This window comes from Stenella coeruleoalba (genome assembly GCF_951394435.1).
Source record: "Stenella coeruleoalba genome assembly, chromosome: 17".
Lineage (NCBI taxonomy): Eukaryota > Metazoa > Chordata > Mammalia > Artiodactyla > Delphinidae > Stenella > Stenella coeruleoalba.
This window is the reverse complement of record NC_137163.1, coordinates 31,142,223-31,160,623: the sequence shown is the minus strand read 5'-3', so window position 1 is coordinate 31,160,623 and position 18,401 is coordinate 31,142,223. Positions and strand designations below refer to the sequence as shown.

The 18,401-nt window shown below is 36.2% G+C and overlaps 1 long non-coding RNA gene across 1 annotated transcript in view; it reads left to right on the top strand.

Annotated features, from left to right (window-relative positions):
- The window catches only part of LOC307176130, a 57,278-nt gene extending 39,499 nt beyond the window's left edge, over positions 1–17,779 (top strand). The window contains exons 2-7 of the long non-coding RNA XR_013824614.1: positions 539–617; positions 12,132–12,243; positions 12,850–12,936; positions 15,504–15,573; positions 16,090–16,131; positions 17,433–17,779. This is a non-coding gene — a long non-coding RNA (uncharacterized lncRNA). The remainder of the gene's footprint in view (positions 1–538; positions 618–12,131; positions 12,244–12,849; positions 12,937–15,503; positions 15,574–16,089; positions 16,132–17,432) is intronic.
- Positions 17,780–18,401: the final 622 nt, after the last annotated feature.

Genomic DNA, 18,401 nt, shown 5'->3' with positions numbered 1-18,401 from the left:
GCCAGAATTGGATCCAAATTTCTCTCTCAGGGCCAAACCTCTGTATGTTTTACTAAACAATAACAAACGTGACCCAATTTTATGGGAAGAACTGGAGAACATAGCTTTCAAAGTCTTAAAGGAGAGTTTGATGACCCCTCCTTCCCTTGGGCATCCCAATTATCAGATTCCCGTTTTCCTTTTTGTATATGAAAAGGAAGAGAATGCCCTTGGGGTACACACCCCCAAACATAGGGACCAACAACAGCCCATAAGGTATTAGAGCCAGCAACTGGACCCTGTGGCACAGGGATACCTCTTGTCTTAGAGCCATTGTGTCCACTGTCCTTTGGTTAAGACCACCAAGAAAATCATTGTGGGAATCCCCTTTAGCTATTTTTGTACCTCATGCAGTAGAAACTTTCTTGAATTCTCATCATACGCACCATTCCTCAGCCAGCCGCCTCACTTCCTATGAAGTCCTTTTGTTAAATGCTTCTCACATAACTCTTTTATGTTATAATTATATTAACCCAGATACTCTTTTCCCTTCCATCAGCAGTGAAGTCCTTCAGGACGGCTTATGCTGATGGATCACCTCTTCACTCCTTGGGATGATCTACAGGAAGATCCTCTAGGTAACGTTGACTTCTCACGGTTCACTGGTCGTTCTTATTTAAATGGTGACAATGGCAAATGTTTTGCTGGGTATGCTATTGCAACTCCTTTAGATTTTGGTGGGGCATCATCTTTACCTATGGTTACTTCAGCTCAACAGGAAGAATTATGTTCTCTTCCACTGATTTGTACTTTAGCCAAGGACAAAACATCCAGTATTTACACTGATAGTAGATATGCTTTCAGAGGAGTAGCTCATGATTTTGGAAAGTTGTGGAAGCAACATGGCTTCCTTACTTCCAGAGGAATAAAAAAATGTAAATGGAGCTTCCTGGTGGCGCAGTGGTTGAGAATCTGCCTGCCAATGCAGGGGACACAGGTTCGAGCCCTGGTCTGGGAAGATCCCACATGCTGCGGAGCAACTGGGCCCGTGAGCCACAACTACTGAGCCTGTGCATCTGGAGCCTGTGCTCCGCAACAAGAGAGGCCGCAACAGTGAGAGGCCCGTGCACCGTGGTGAAGAGTGGCCCCCACTCGCTGCAACCAGAGAAAGCCCTCACACAGCAACGAAGACCCAATGCAACCAAAAATAAATAAATAAAATTTAAAAAAATAAACAAATAAATAAATAAGCCCTGAATCTAATCCCCTCTTTACCAGCCTCTGCTCCAACAGCCTTTCTAGGGAAAAAAAAAAAAAAAAAGTAAATGTCCCCATGTTTAGGAGTTATTGGATGCAATACTTTTACCTGCCACTTTAGCTATTATTAAAATTCTGAGGCTTTTTAAACTTGACTCTCTGAAAGCTAAGGGAAATCACCTTGCCGATATTTCCACAAGAAATGCTGCCTTTACGGGGACCAAGAGCAGCCAAATCTCTGTCATGGTCCCAAGGGATATTTTCCCACATGATACTTAGAAAAACTGGCTAGAGAAGCCCAACAGTTGGCCTCAGAAAAGGAAAAACAAGATTTGAAATTCAACAGTTGTTTGTTTGATAAAAAGAGAAAGCTCTGGTTTGGCCCAAATAACAACCCAGTCCTAACAGAGACTCTAAAATGCCCACTCCTCACCACTGTGCCTGCATTGAACCATTGGTCTACTGACAACAGGATAGCATTCATGGATCAGCATTGGTGGGGAAATATTAACAAGGCCACAAAAATCCTCTACGTCACTTGTTCCACTTGTCTGAAGTACAACCCAAGGAAGCCTGTTCATACTGCTCTCCAACATTTTAAACTGCCTAATGGACCATCTGAGACCTGGCAAGTGGATTTCATACAATTTCCTCCATCTCATGGATATGAATATAGTTTAGTCATAGTCTGAATATTTTTACACTCTACTGAAGCCTTCACTTGCAAACAGACTACTATCTCTTCTGTGGCTAAAGTTCATTTGGAAAAAATTATACCTACCTGAGAACTGTTATCAAACTCATGGCTATCAAGGAACCCATTGTACTGTCTAGGTACTTAAACAAGTTAGTAGTGTTTGGCTGGTTTTAGAAAATTTTCACTGTGCTTACCGCTCTTAATCCTCTGGTTTAGTCGAATGCTCTATTAAGACTCAAGTGTCATTATTATTTTTCTTTTTTAAGATTTTTTTAACATCTTAATTGGAGTATGATTGCTTTACAATGGTGTGTTAGTTTCTGCTGTATCACAAAGTGAATCAGCTATACATAAACATATATCCCCATATCTCCTCCCTCTTGCCTCTCCCTCCCACCCTCCCTATCCCACCCCTCCAGGCGGTCACAAAGCACCAAGCTGATCTCCCTGTGCTATGTGGCTGCTTCCCACTAGCTAGCTATTTTACATTTGGTAGTGTATATATGTCCATGCCACTCTCTCACTTCATCCCAGCTTCCCCTTCCCCTTCTCCATGTCCTCAAGTGCATCCTCTATGTTTGCATCTTAATTCCTGTACTGCCCCTAGGTTCTTCAGAACCATTTTTTTTTTTTAGATTCCATATATATGTGTTAGCATATGGTATTTGTTTTTCTCTTTCTGACTTACTTCACTCTGTAGGACAGTCTCTAGGTCCATCCACCTCACTACAAGTAACTCAATTTCGTTTCTTTTTATGGCTGAGTAATATTCCATTGTATATATGTGCCACATCTTCTTTATCAAGTGTCATTATTAATGTTCAGTTGACAAAATTTGTAGAGGCCTTCCAACCGAATACCTTGGCCAAGATACTGGCATTGGTCCTTCTAAATCTTAGATCTATGCCTTTTGGAACTCATAAATTCTCACCATTTGAGATAGTCACAGGATGCCCAATGTACTTGGCTCCTCCTTCTTTTGACCCACACTGATACAATGAGAGATACTCTGATATTGCAAAGGCCTTACTGCTTTTATTAAAAATAACCATGTTTTGGTGGAGCAATCTTTATACAGTGTTCTCTTGGGAGACAAAGACCATAAGCATCACACATTGCAACCTGAGATTTCATTTGTGGGAAAAGACACCTCCAGAAGAATGCTCTTCAACCTCACTGGAAAGACCCCTGTCAGGTACTGCTAACCAACACTTTACTGCCAAATTCCAAGGAAAAGACACTTGGATTCATGTGACACTCCTAGAAAAGGTACTGTACCCTGACTGGAATCGCACATCATTTGGTGACCTGAAAGTAAAGATTTCCCAGAATTGAAGCAGATGATGTCTGATGAGACAGCTCTCCCAAGACTTTTGGACCAGACTTATTGGAAGTTTGTGTCAAACATTTGATGGTGACAGGATGCTTCAGATGATCTCTAATGCCTATGATATTGATAACACATGGACATTACATAAAAGTGCCTGAGAGTCTCCCCTTCTTGTTAGTTGTATGTAACCTCAATAGATTAGCCAACATTTTTTCCTCCAACGTGAGACACTACACTCAGGAAAGGTCCTTCCTAGCATTGAGAGCCAGAAAGCCACTGAAACTAGAAAACTTGACTCTTGATCAGCAGTGCTTTCAGAGAAAGATCTTGATCAAAAGGGGGAAATATAAAATATTGCTAAACAGAAACCTCAATTAGAAAGAGCTGGGAGATGGGAAGGGGGAGCTGGCACACCCAGCAATAATAGCAGGAAGAAGAAAGACTCCTCTTCTTTCCTATCAAGGACTCAGCCAATGAAAAAGCCATGGAATCTTTGTTTACTATAGCCCTCCCAACTGCCTTTTCCCCTATATAAAAACATTTTCCTTCCCTTGCCATGAGGGGACTTGCACATGGCTCACCATGGTTGCAGAGCCCAGACTGAAATTCTCTTCTGACCCTAAACAAACTCAGCTTTGCTGGAGAAATATCTGGCAGTCTATTTGTTTTAGATCAACAATACCTAGGATATCCTCCCATATTTAAGATCAGTTAAACATTAAGCTGTATTTTCCTCCAGGTTATTAAAATTACTGTTTATCTATTACATTGAATTCTTTGTAATTCTATTACATCCCATTTCCATTGACTTGCGAAGCTACCTTTATCATTTTAAGTTCCCATATATATTTATCCCATTTCTTTTAGTATTTCATCTAATTTTTCATAGCTTCTTTTTTTTTTATTGTAAAGTAACAAGGTGTTTGTGGACATTTTGAAAAAATTACAGAAAAGCGTAAAAAAGAAAAGTAAAATTTCTTATACGTATTAAAATTTTGGAGAAGTTTCTTCCAGTCATATGTATATTTTTACAAAAGATGGTATAATTTTCATGAAGGAATAGCCCAAAAGATAAACTGAAGTAAGCAAAGATGGTTGCTGAACTGGCTTATAAGAGGGCTAAGTGCTCTGTAGGACAAAGCTCAGATGTAAATTTAAGTGCAAGAATCTAGAGCTAGAAGCTGGTGACGTATATAAGAGCAGAGAAGGAAACTTGTAAATCTGTGAGTATGAGAGAACAGGGAAAACCAAACCAAAAACTCCCATGGCAGTGTGCTCTAAAAGTGCTAGGAAAACATCTAGTAAAATGTTTTAAAACTGTTTGCTGAGCTATGTCTCCTATAAGATCTTCAGTAGAATTTACATTACTCACTAAGGTTTTTGTTTAACAGGATTCTTTAGGGAGTGGTCTTCAAATTATTGGTTCATGTACTCTAAAATAAATTTTGAAAGAACTTGAGAACATTTGTAGTTTCACATCAGACATTTTTCATCATGTGTAAATAGTCTCAAAACATACTTCTGACTAATATCAAGTATTGACATTTTAAAATAGAAATACTACCTCGTTCACTTACAGCAGCTAATAGAATCTAAATATAAAAGCAGTTTGATACCTACAATCATCCACTAAAAAAAAAATCATGAAGATATTCTGAAGGCAATGGTAGGAAAAGGATCCAAAATATATCTCAGCACATTTTCAGACAGACCTACATTATGAGAGAATACACATTCAGGGCAGTGAAGGTTTGGATGTGAGTTCACTTAAGAATATCTATGTCCTGTTGGAGCAAGAGGCAAAGAAGAGAGCTAACACCTGAAATATAGGTATAAAGTCTGCCTTTCTTCCTTCTTTCTGTTCTTTCCTTGTTTTTCCTGCAAAAATGAGGACACACTGTATATACAGTTTTGAATCTTAGAATTTCCACATGGCATCTTTTTAGGTTAAGTAATCTTCAAAGATATTTTAATTGTTTTGCATTATTCTGTCACGATTGTACACTGTTATTTATTTATTTATCAGTTTTGAAATATTAATTTAGGAGTCGTGCAGGAATTTGGGCAGAGTTTATATTCAGATTTGGAAGTATATAATTTCCAGGTCTTGTACGGCTCTGAACTAATCTACCGCTTCAAGCTGTTAAGGTTGTGGTTTCTCACCATCTGACCTGGGGTAATTGTGGAGCTTCCCCAGACCAGAAAGCCACACAGTTGGAGTTCTTGCCCATTGTAATGGTACTCTTTCTAGAATAAATATTTCTCAAGTTTCTGCCCACTGTTGGATGTTTTCTGGTGCCTTCAAATGATTGTTTTTTAGTATTTTTTGCTCATGTTTTTAAATGTTTATTTATCTGTGGAGGAATCTTCTTGACTTTTTCCTGACACTATTACAAGAAATCCTGCCCAAGTCAGTATTATTAGATTACTAAACATCTTTGCTAATTTGATAAAGCAAAACTTACTACTTTTTAAATATTATAGTTCAGATTTTTAGTGTCATTGAGCATTTTATGTTTATTTATTGGTTACTTATATTTTACCATTTGTAAATTACCTGCTCGTTTCCTTTGCCTATTTTAAAATTATGGAGTCTTATTTTTTTTCTTATTGATTAAAAAGAGTTCTTATTATTCAAATATTATCACTCTGCCAAAATTTTTAAAAGTATACTTCCCTGTTAGTAATTTACCTTTACGTTTTGTTTATGATATGATTAACACATAAATTGGTTTTTAAAGGAGTAACGTCTCTGCAAATTTGAATCTTCTTATCTAGAGGCCCAGCTTATCTTTCCATTATATGAATTGGTATATATCTATCCTGGTAATAGAGTGAATTTTAATATTGGTCTCATTTATTACATTTTTAAATATTTTCCTTTATTGATATTGCTAGGTATTTTCATTATGTCGTTTTTTATTGCAACTTCTGATTATTGTCATTTTACAGAAAATCTATACCCACCTCACCAATTTTTAATCATTTTACTAAAGTTATATTATTACCTCACTTAATTCTCAAAACAATACTATTTGTAAGTATTATTGTTATCCCCATTTTTAGATGAAGTATTTCAGCTATATGTGGGTTTTAAAATGTATGGATTATAATATAATGAATAACCATGTACTTACCATCTACTTAAGAAACAGAACATTAAAACTGTGAATCTGCTTCCTGATACCATTTGCCTCACTGCCCACGGTTAACTACTCATTTAAATTTAGTATATAGTATTCTCACGCAAGTTTATGTAGATTTATGACATGGGCCATAAAGACATACAATATTGCTTTTTCATCTTTAAATACATATATAAATAGTACCATGCCATGTATATCCATCAGTCTTTTAAATTTAATATTGTGTTTGCACGTTTTTCCATGGTGAAACTTGTATCTCTATTTTATTCATTTGAGCTTCTTTATAATATTCCTTTGTATAAATATATTGCATTTTACTTATAGCCTCATGTTTATGAGCTTTTTGGTTACTATAAATCTATACTATTGCAAATATTTACGTACATTTTTGTGTCTCTGTGCATAAGTGCTGGGATTTTTCTACAACTTTACGAAAATTACTATCCAATAGTGACTAATTTACACTCTCACTAACAGTGTGTTATAGTTTCCATTTCTCTACATGTTTGCCAATCCTTGGTACTCTCAGAATTTAACTTTTGCCAACCTGATGAGTGTGAATGGATATCACACCTTTAAAATTTGTATCTTCCTGATTCTAGTGATATTGTACTTCTTTCCCAATGTATATTATATATTTTTTCATCTTTTAAAAAATCTATTAATTGTCATTGTACAGACATATATTGAGTATTAACTGTGCTGCAAACATTTCTCACATCAGTGTTGAAAAAAATCCTTGTCCCAGGATAAAAAATATAATAACAAAGTGAATTAACAAGTTAGATGAGTTCTGTTCCAGTGTGGCTGATTAAGTTTCTAACCAACAGGCCTTCCCAAAGAAAACAACTATAAACTCTGGACAATAATTGAATTAAATTACCTAAAGGCTCTGAAGAGAGAAAAAAAGCATGTAGATTCTGAAGAAGACTCAAAACATAAAATATGGACTGACACAGGATGAGTTTCCTGTTTTTATATCCTTTATCTTGAGGGCAAACAGACAGGCTGCCAGTGACTCCACATGAGGTAGGAAAAACACTGATAGAAAATTTAGGTCATTCTAGCTTGATGAACTAAGAGACAGAGTTTGGGGCATCCACAGTTGCTGTAAAGTAGAGGGGAGAATACTGGAAGGGAAAGAGCTAGAGAAAGAATGCTCAAATTTGTGGACAACTCTGCCCAAATCTCTGATCTCGGAATCATATAAAGGTAGGGCAGATTGCAAGCAGCCCAGAAAAAGGGAAAAAATTACTGAATCAAGACTTGCTGAATTAGCAAGAGTTGCTGATTCTGTGTTCGCATTTAACTAAGGATATTGCCTACTAAAACAGAAATATAAACAGAGGAATGTTCAGAGGAATATGACAAAATATAGAGCCTCCACAAAATATCATTCACAAATTACACGCTATAGTTTAAAGTCACTCAATATATGAAGAATGTATTTTCTCAAAAGAAAATACAGCCAGTGGGGTTCAGCTCAGAAATTTTCCAGATGTTTGAATTAGTAGGCAATAACTTTAAAGCAACTACTGTAACTATGTTTAATAAGGTAAAGAAAAATAAGTTTGTAGAGAAAAACTAAGAAATTTTAATAGAGAAAAAATTTTAATCTATAGAAAAAGTCTAATAGGAATCCGAGACAAAATACCTAACATCTGAAAAAAATATGAACTTGATGGTTGTAACTGCATAACGAAGAGAACAGAAGAACGAGTCTTTGAACTTGAAAATATCAACAGAAGTCATGTAGTCTAATAAACAGAAAGAAAAAAGATTGAAAAAAACTGAACAGAGCATCTGTGAAACAATGTCAGAAGTTCAAATATACATACAATTGGAGTCGAAAAGTGTAGGGAGAAGAAGAATAGAGCAGAGGAAATATTTGAATAAATAATGACTAAAAACTTCCCCAGTTTTGTGAAAGCCAGACATTTATCGTCTAGGAAGCTCAGTTAACCCAAAGCAGTATCAAAATAAATTTAAAAATTCTGAAAGCCAACAACAGAGAGAAAATCTTGAAAGCAACAAGAAAACTATGACACATTACATAGAGGGAACAACAATTTGAATGATGTCTGACTTCTCATTAGAAAATATGAAGATTGAAAGGCAATGTATTTAAATTTTTAAACACACAAAAAATGATCAATCTAGAATTTTATATCCAATGGAGAAAATTTTTCCCAGAATGAAAAAGAAATAAAAACATTTTCAAATAAAAGAAAACTACAAAAGTTTGTCACTAGCACATCTGCATTACAAGAAATGGTAAAGGAAGTTGTTCAGTAAGAACAACTTATTTTCCATTTAGTTTCTTTAAAGTTGATAAGACTGATTAAAGCAAAAGTTATAGCATTTTCTTGTGGGGATTATAATGTATGTTGATGTAATATATGTGATAATTATAACATAAAGGATTTAGGTGGTTTATAAACCTATATGATTTCAGTATGTATTCCTATATATATTTTTTGTGAAGTAACACAATATAAGTTCTAAGTAGACTGTGAAGAGATAAGAATGGATATTTTAATCCCTAGAGTAAACACTTGAAATATGCAAAGAGGCATAATTAAAATCTAATAGATCAATGAAAATAAAATTCTTAAAGATATTTCAATAATCCAGAGAAGTCAGAAATCAGTAAGAAGAGGACAAAAAACAGAGGAGACAAAGGGAAAATAAATAATGATAAAATGGTAGACCCAAATCCAACTTCATCAATAATTGCATTAAATTTTAATGGCATAAACTTTCCACTAAAAAGCAGAACTTGTCATCATGAAGGAAAAGTATGCTCCAGTTATATCTTACCTATGAAAGACATACTTTAAATATAAAGACACAGAGATTGAAAACAAATAGATGGAAAAAGGTATACCATACAAATAGGAAACACAAAAAGTCTGGAGTGGATAAATTATTAACAAATAAATTATGTACTATGTTATAAGATAATAAGTACCATGAAAATTTGTAAAAGTAGAGCAAAGCATAGGGAACAGGAGTATGCAGAGGTTATAATTTCAAATGCGTTGATCAAGGCAGACCTCATTGAAAATGTGACATTTAAACAACAGGACAAGCTCTGCATGATCAAGAAGCAAGAAGCAATCAAGCTCAGTCTCATAACCTAGTTAGAGCGCTAACACTACTGCTGCTGTTGATGGTGATGAGACAACTGACCTCCAGGTGGTTCCTCAGTTATTACATAATTAATTCTGTTCATTGTATCATTCACTCTGATCCTTGTATCATTCACATGCCATTCCCTGACTGTTCCAAAAAGCAAAGAGAAGAAACTGGGTCCATTATCTCAAGTCGTGGGCGAGAGGGACCTGGAATTATTCCACTATCAAAGAGTATAATCAATGATGAAGAGGTAATTCATCCAAAAGAAAGTCAATCTAGTTGAGGTAAATAGAATGTATGCTGTTATGTTAAAAAAAAAAAAAAGGTCAAAAGTTACTAGAGATTTTCTTTAAGTTTGAATTCAATTTGAGTAAAAATTTTTGAACATTTACTATATGACATGCACCTTGCTAGGGCTATGGATAACACTATGAATAAGAAAAGAACTTTCCTCAAGCACAATCATTCAAACAAGTAACTTTGATGTTTTGTGATAGATGTTATTATGAAAGTTTGTTTAAAGTGAATGAAGACAAAAATGGAATACCTGGGAAGGTAAAAGAAAACTAGAAATTAGATAAGTCATGAAGGATGAACAGGTATATGTTAGGCAGACAAATAAGTAAAAGTGGATTGAAGGCAAATATTTGGAGGTGTGAAATGATATAGCATGTTTGGTGTATATTAAGAATCCCAAAATAGCTGTAACACAGGGTTTATAGTGCAAGAAAAGACTACACAGTTAAGATCACGATACGTTAAAGAAGAATGTTAAAATATAAGGAATTTGGTATTGTGGAGACATATAAAGCTTTTAAGTAGGGAAGTACCATGATCAAATCTGTGTTTAAATTGTATCTCTGGAAACCGTCTAAAGGATGAGTGGGTAAAAGTACAGATACTGAAGAAAGAGAAAGCAGTACAGAGGCTTTTGTCATGGTCTAAACAAGAGGTGAGCCGCAAACTAATGGCTGAGGCTAGAATGTGTATTTGAGAATGTTTCTTAACTAGAGGTAACATGAAAATTATGAAAAAGGGAGGTACAAAAACACTATTTATGAATCAGAATGTATGAATCTGAATTTCCCATTTTGAGCAATACAAGGGGCAGTGTTGCTTTTGAGTGAATTAAGAAAGGCAAAAAAGGGGCTTCCCTGGTGGTGCAGTGGTTAGGAGTCCACCTGCCAATGCAGGGGACCGGGTTCGAGCCCTGGTCGTGGAAGATCCCACGTGCCGCGGAGCAGCTGGGCCCGTGTGCCACAACTACTGAGGATGCACTCTGGAGCCCGCAAGCCACTAGTGAAGCCTGTGTGCGTGGGGCCCGTGCTCCGCAACAAGAGAGGCCACCGCAGTGAGGGGCCCCCCTGCACCACGGCGAGGGGTGGCCCCTGCTCGCTGCAACTGGAGAAAGCACGCGCCCAGTAACGGAGACACAACTCAGCCAAAAGTAAACAAAAGAAAATAAATTTATTTTTTAAAAAAAGGAGAACAGATTTAGGTTGAGCAGGAGATAGGAATGATGAGCTTCCATTTTAGATATGCTGCATTTGAGATGAACGGAGGATAAAGAGAGAGAGAGACACATAATAGGTGATTGTTCTTGCATTCCAGAGAGAGTCCAGACAAGGGGATACAATTTTGGAGTCCTTTCCAAATGAGTACTGTTTGAAAGCATGTAAGTAGATGAGAACATCTTGTAGGAGCATAAGAAATGAGAAGGAAAGTCGACTAAGGACAAAATACTGGGGACACCAACACCTAATGGACATGAAGAAACAACAGCAAAATAAAGAAAATTGAATCAGTAAGAGGATAACCAGGAAAAATGCAATCTACATGAAAAAATATTTTTAAATAAAGAAGGATGAAAAGAATAGAGACTCCAATGTAGGAGCAAGTACAAATGAGGATTTAACAGGGGAATATTAAATGGACAGAAACAGGCAAAACTATACTATTCAAAATACATCGTCAAAACTACCACTTAGCCATTTGGGGAAAAAAAAAAACTGGAATTCTATCTCATGTTTATAAAAAAAATTAAGTCTAGATGGATCAAAGATTTAAATTTATAAAAATTGAAGAAATACAATTGGTTAAATGTAAAATAGGTGTATGTTTTTATAATCTTGGAGTAGATAAGACCTTTCATACAAAAACACAAAGAAAAACCAAAACCACAAGAGTAGTTAAAAAAGAAAAAGGCAAATGAGAAAAATGGTAATGCATATGAAAAAGGCCTCCCTCTCATCATAGACAAAGAGTTTCATAAATCAGTTTTGAAAAATAAAGGCAAAGATTCCAAAAGAAAAATGACCAGATGATGTCTCTGGTCTAGAACCACTGGAGGGCAAGGACAGTAGTGAGAGTGAACTGTTTGTCAAATGCTAGACTTGTCACCAGCTCTAACTTAGGCATTATTTTTAGCTTTTCTTTACCTTTCATGTGTTACAGAAAATGCCATGGGAGAGTAAGCCAAGAGAGTAAGGAACAACAAACCAGGGGCCATGAAAGAGGAGTAAGAGTTAATGGTTTTCTTTAGCAGTATTGTCTTTTTAATTATGTATCCAAATCTCCATTCCAGAATCTGGGAAGAAGGAAGGACAGTCATTGAGGCTGATCCCTATTTCTGGAAATGTAGAGAACTCATGGAAACTGGAACGATTGATGCTCAAAGACACATCAAATGGATCTAGGTATGCAATATAAAACTCTTCTGTCGAGACTTCACTGGTGGTCCAGTGGTTAAGACTTTGCCTTCCAATGCAGCGGGTGCAGGTTCAATCCCTGGTCAGGGAATTAAGATCCCACATGCCTAGCAGCCAAAAAACCCAAAATATAAAACAGAAGCAATTTTGTAACAAATTCAATAAAGACTTTAAAAAAACATGGTCCACACCAAAAAAAATTTTTAAAAAACAAACAAAAACAACTCTTCTGTTTACACCATAAAATATCTTTTAAAATCTACTAGTGCTTTTTATAGAAATTATAGCATTCTTTCTGTCTATTCCTTGAAGAAAGGTTAGTATTGGTGAGCAGAGAAACTGCACACTAGAACAGTTATTTTCCAGGGTAATTTGGGAGATGATGCTCTTGTTGGATTTTCAAATTAGGGTGAAAAGCCTAGATATATTTTGGATTAAACTGTCATAGTCTCCCTCCATGACTGTAAACTGTTGAATAGAAATTGGCCTGGCATGGGCTGCAGTGTCCCTAAGAGATCTGTTTCAGGTAGGATAGACTTTGCTATGCTAGAGCAACAAACAGACTTCAAAATCTCTGTTTATTTTTTCACTCAGGTAACAGTCCAACGCAAGTCAGGCAGCTCTCCTGAGCAGCTCCCCTCCAAGTAGGGACTCAGGAACCATGGATGCCCCTGTATTTAGGTACAGCTGAAAAAAATGTACAAGGTTAATCCTGAAGGGGAATACAGGAATAGAGAAATGTTTGTATTGTTCAGTATTGTTTTAAGGTCTGGGTCTAAAAGTGTTTAACATTATTTCTGCTTACACTCACTCCATTGACCACTAAGTCACATGGCCCCCAACATAATTTCAAGGGAAAATAACCTGTGCAATTGCCTCATGTGCCCAGGAAAACAGTGTGTTGAATATATAACACAGTCAGCCACAGTCCAGATTCTGGTCAACAAAATCTGTCTCGTTCTTCCTCTGATAAATCGAGCAAACTCACATCTGCCTCCTACCCAAGGGAAATAGTCCAATTCTCCTTCATGCACTGCATCCATCTCAGGATCCAGGACCTCTGTCCTCTCCACCAGGCCTATTTTTGGCTTCTCGTGGTCAGGCGACTTATGCACCAAAAAGACAAGTTATATACTCCCTCACCTCAACTCCAAACACAGGATATCTTCAATAAGTATTCTGAATTGGGAAGGGGAAGAGTAGAAGATACAGTCAATGTTCTTTAGTAGTTATGAAATACCACTGCACAGATATTGTGGAAGTCTCACACCCAAGGTGGAGAAAGGGTAGCGAGGAAGAGGTTGCTGGACTAGGCCTTGATTCTACTCCCTGGGAAGAATTATCTTATCATTTCTTCTCTGTGGCCTCTGGTTGTGATCCCCTGGAGCCCCTTCCTTGTCATTATTCTCCTAGGCACATCTGAAAAGAGTTTGGAGAGCATGCCATCCTTGGAGGAGGCATTCCACGGCTGCTTTTTGTATGTGGGAGCACAAAACTTGATGCTGGTATTTGAATTTAAAAATACTTTTCTCAAGAGTGCACTTTTGGTTTCCTTGACAATACAGTGCCCTCAAAAATTTTGTAGATTTCTGATCTATTTGCTTCAGCCAGTTTAGGTTTGTCAGTAATCATACCCAAAGTTATTTCCTAGAAATTATATTCAAATCTATTTTACATGGCTACTTCCTCTACCCTCATGCCTTTTTCCCACTCAGCTTAATGGTGGTTGTCATTGGATTCTTTGAACAATTGGGGTCAAGCCAAATCCTACTTTGATCTTTGCCCTGAAACACGTTATTCAACTGGAAATTTTTTTTTTTTACTATGACTTGTCACTCAAAGTCTTTTTAGTTCAATCTCTATAAGCAGTTAGGTTTTCCAACCCCAAAAGACCTTGAATTTATGAACTCTTTCATTTCTGCTTGCAAGCCGACTTATTCTTCCCTGAGCTCATTTCTTCTTTGTAATATTGATACTTTGTGAACTGCAGCTAATAATAGATAACATACACTAGGGCTATGAAGCATTTCAACATCTAAATAGAAATCATTACTGGTATATAATCTTCCTTCTAAGTTAGAGTAGGCAATGGTTTTTAGCAAAGATTTGCCATATTCCCAGACATAAGTGTCAGTTTCCCCATCCCCTGTCATCTACCCTAAGGGTTTATATTTTCATATTTTGTTGGAGCAGCACCCTACTTCAAGGTGACAACTTCTATATTAGTGTAAGTAATATAAGCTCCTTTAATTCCATCCCCAAACCCTCAGTGACTTAATAAAACCCTTAATAATTAATGCTTAATAAAGTAATAAAATTACTCTTTCAACATGAAAACAATCTTATTTTCACTTCCCATTCATCTCATGTGGTCAGAAATGATCAAAACAGAGCTTGAGCTATGGTAAGTTCTCAAAAAACTAGCTATTACTATTATTGTTATTATAATATTAGTAGCCATAGAGTTACAAAAACCTAACAGAGGCAATTTTGTCAACAATAAACACAGCTGCAGGCAATATTTTGAATACAGTATTAGATGAGAGATATAGTTTTTAGTTTTCTACAGCTGCCACAATGAAGTACCATAAACTGGGTGGCTTAAACAATGAAAATTTGTCTCACAGTTCTGACGGCTAGACATCCAAGGTCAAAGTGTCAGCAGGGTTGGTTCCTTCTGACGGCTGTGAGGAAGAATCTGTTCCATGTCTCTCTGCTAGTTTCTGGTGTTTTGCTGGAAATCCTTGGCGTTATTTGACTTGTAGAAGCCTCACCGCAGTCTCTGCCTTCATCCTCACATGGTGCCCTCCCCGTGTGTGTATCCGTCTCCAAATTTCCCCTTTTTAAAGGGATACCAGTCATATTGGATTAGTGCCAATCCTAATGACCTCATTTTAACTCGATTACCTCTGTAAAGATTCTATCTCCAAATAAGGTCACATTCTGAAGTATTGGAGGTTAGAATTTCAACATACAAGTTTGAAGGACGCACAACTCAACTCATAACACATAATTACCCATTAATAAGTAATATTTCCACTGAAGTATTTCTTACTTAAGTTACATATTTACATAGTGGCTAATAATTCTCACCAGTCTCTTCATGAATGAGATCTAGATATTTGTGTTAGAAATCCAATGTGCATTCTTTACTCCTTACTGGGCATAATTATGCTTAGGTTAATGTATAGCCAACTGTTGTATGGCAGTGATCTCAAGAAATCTTTCTGTTGCTTCCTATTTCCCAGAGTTCAAGATACCCTCTGTCTTCTGCATATCATAATAGATGATTAACTATGACAGAACAAGGAAAATCAGGTGGGCAGAATACATCTTTTAAAAGGTTGACTTAAAGAAGGCTTCTTTCCATGTTATAGCTGTGTACAAACTATGGCATCATCTAAAGTCTTCTACTGCAAAATTGTTTCACATTGTTATAAAATAAACCTTAGTAGGCTTAAATAAATATGAAAAGGATAAGACTGAGAAAAAAAATCACTGAGGCATTCATTTAATTAAAATCAGTATCTTCATCATTTTCTGTGTTTATTGATATTTTATATTGTTAGTTACTTGAATAAGGTGAACCTTCCGTATCATTTACAGTGTGGTGAACCATAAACTGGTAGCTATACTGAAGAAAAATTAATGTATGTTTTAGGTCACAGAGACTGCCAAATAAAGTTATTGCAATCAGATTGTTTTATTGAAACTATACAAGTACTCACATACAGAAATAATAGTTGTCAGTAAAAGGTTGAAAGATGTGGGTTTGTTTGTTTGGGTTTTTTTTGCTCTAATCTACACACTTGCTTTTGTTTACTCTTGCTAAAGTGTCATCATGAAGGAAAGCAGGGCTGGCCTGGGGCCAAACATGTGAGTAATCAAAATTTAACACAGGCTCCCTTTTGCTCAGCTCTTTGTTCTTCTCATCTTAAGACCATCTCTCTTCCCCAGAACACAGTTATTAAATATTTGTCATCTTGTTTCTAGCTGCAACTTATCTTTCTGTCTCCAGCCTTTACTAGACAGGGCAGCACATTACAAATGCTGAGGAAGTATATTTGATTTAATACATAAATGAGTGAATGAATCAATGAATGAATTGTAGGCCCAAATCCTAGTTTGTAGCCCAACCAGTACTACATTTTTAATCTTGAAAATCCAAAATTAATTTCCCTTTCCTTATTTTTTACTCCTTTTAGTGTTTCCAGTTTATCTAGTTATAAAAATATAAAATTATGATTGCAATAATTAACATTAGAATATAAATGATATACCCTTACAAAGTTATTTGCTTTAAATTTAAATGAAACTCTATTTTTGTAGCATTTCAGCCATTGTGGTAAGAAAAAACTAGACTGTGACCAGGTCTATATTTCAGCTAGTTTTCCAAGTAGCAAAGCTAGTCCTGAGAAAGATGGTTAAGTATGTACCAGATACACAATATAAATTTATTTACTGATTGATGAGAGAAGATGAGAATTCAAACCCTGGGATGATATCTCAAATATGAATGTTTGGGTTTTGTTATATTTCATTGGAAGAAAGACTTTTACCTCATCATTACAAAATTTTAGGAAACTATTCAAATTTCCTTGATAGTCTTGTCTAAGTAGTCCATGTAGATGAGATTAAGTTTCGATCAAAGAAGATGATCAGTGAGAACTGTTTCTCCATTTCAGACATCAATAGCAGACAATTTCCTGCCAGCCTGGGAAAATAGGGTAATAGGATGTTGTGTGACAATGTGACAGAGCAGATTTTTTTTACAGGAAAACGGGGCTTAAAAGTTACGTCAAAAACTCTTTTAGAATGTACATAGTTGGCAAATAAAATTCAGGCTGCACCTAAGATGGGGGAAAAAAAGAATATACATAGTTGAAACACAAACTATTATTCATAATATCTATTTTAGTCTTTTGAAGTTCAAATTTTATATTACCAAGGGAATATGTAAATGAAATTTTACAGTCATATGTACAAAATCCCCTAGTCTGAAGTCATGTACTAAATTTCTTAGTGATCCTAAGTATTTCAAAACTTCTTCCTGCCAAATATTCTGCATCTATTTTATGAAAAGCCTGAGGTACTATATTCTCTATATCAAATTAAACTAGGTCTCTATTTCCCACAACTGCCAAAAACATGATAAAATTCATATTCTCTTTATTCAGACAACTGGATGGGGACTTCTCAATGAAACTAGTTCCAAAGATATGATTGTTTGAGTACTTCCTGTACGGGGTTCCTCAACATATTAGAGATGAAAGGTAATAAGGAAAATACATTTATTTATTTATTTTATAAATTTATTTATTTGGGGGCTGCGTTGGGTTTTCGTTGCTGGGCACGGGCTTTCTCTAGTTGCGGCAAGCGGGGGCTGCTCTTCGTTGTGGTGCGTGGGCTTCGCATTGCGGTGTCTTCTCTTGTTGCAGAGCACAGGCTCTAGGTGTGCAGGCTTCAGCAGTGGTGGCTCGCGGGCTCAGTAGTTGTGGTGCACGGGTTTAGTTGCTCTGTGGTATGTGGGATCTTCCCAGACCAGGGATCGAGCCTGTGTCCCCTGCATTGGCAGTCTGATTCTTAACCACTGCACCACCAGGGAAGTCCCGAAAATACATTTAAAATTTGACAAATTGTCAACATTATCAAGAACATTTTGAAGGTCTCTTTAGGTGTGTAAGCACTACATAAATCAAATATTTAGACAAGGTTCCTACAATTTAGACTTTCTCAGTCTACGATATAGTTCTTAAAACAGACATTAAATTATAGATGCCTAGAATTTGAAACCTGAAAAAATTTTAATGATTACCAATGTGAACACTGAGGCTAAGTGATCAATAAAATTCTCCAAGTTGATGAGTATAAACTAGAATCTTGGTTTTCTGATTATCAGTCCAGTCTGCTGTCTATTTTTTTAAGAATCCAGATTTCTTAACTGTCCACATTATTAAGGGAACTTGAATGATATAAGGAGTACTCCATCAGCTTTCTAACTAAGCAGTGCAAGAACAGAATTCCAGCTTCTCCAGTTACTGTGTGAGCTTATGAAGTACAGTTTTCCAATCTAAACCTCAGTTACTTGCTGGCAAAACTTTTATCTGTGTAGACGTACGTACGTAGGACCAGAAGAGTGACCAATC